The sequence below is a fragment of the Octodon degus genome, unplaced genomic scaffold (genome assembly GCF_000260255.1).
Source record: "Octodon degus isolate 3935 unplaced genomic scaffold, OctDeg1.0 scaffold00047, whole genome shotgun sequence".
NCBI lineage: Eukaryota > Metazoa > Chordata > Mammalia > Rodentia > Octodontidae > Octodon > Octodon degus.
Window position 1 is genome coordinate 14671204 of NW_004524623.1, and position 864 is coordinate 14672067.

Sequence of the window (864 nt, forward strand, 5' to 3'; positions counted from 1 at the left end):
AGATGTATAAAATTATGCCCAGCCTTCCCTAACCACAGTTAACAGGTCATGAAAACATCATTGCGGCCATCATCATCATTCTCTTGCTCTTCATAGCACCTTGTTTTTTAAAGCTTTTTTCTTTTCAAGATTTCACCAATCCAGGATGTGTGTCGTGACTGCCAACAAGCTCTATGTCCTGGCTGAGACCCCGGGCAGCAGCTTCTACATGGGTATAACCTGTTGCTCTGTCTCCCCCTGCCATGAGGATACCCCATCAACAGGAAGTATCTGAGTCATTGCCCCCATAACCAAGAGATGGGAATGATAGGTCTGCACCCACACAAAAATCTGTCAATCCATCATGGTGGTGAGCCAACTTGGCACAAGGACTTAAGGACAACATGTCACTTCATTCTTCTTCCTGGTTAACTTCAACTTCCTCTTTTCCTTTCGTGGATATGCCAAACCTCCTCCAATCAGTGATTGTTATGTCACCCTGACTGTCCATGTAAACTCTGCCCCCAGCTTGACCTGATAAATAACCTGTTCCTTCGTCCCTACTTCTTTAATCAACCCTCCCATGCTAAGTAACAAAGTCCTGCTTTATTTCTCTCCTGTCTTTCATTTGCACCAAAGAAAAACCTTACAGGTCTCATGTATCTCATATATGGAAGGGTGTATTCTTGACCTCTACTCTTTCCTTTTCTCTCTGCTTCCTGGTTTCCTGGATTGAAAAGCTTTCCTCTATCATTCCTGGGTCATTTTTGCCTTTCTGCCAGTCAGTTGTGGACTGAATGCACCAGAATTGGGTGCTGTTTAAATTTCTCCTCCTGGGATGGGGAGATAGCTTAGCAGTCTAAGCATCTGCCTGGCAAGTGCAAG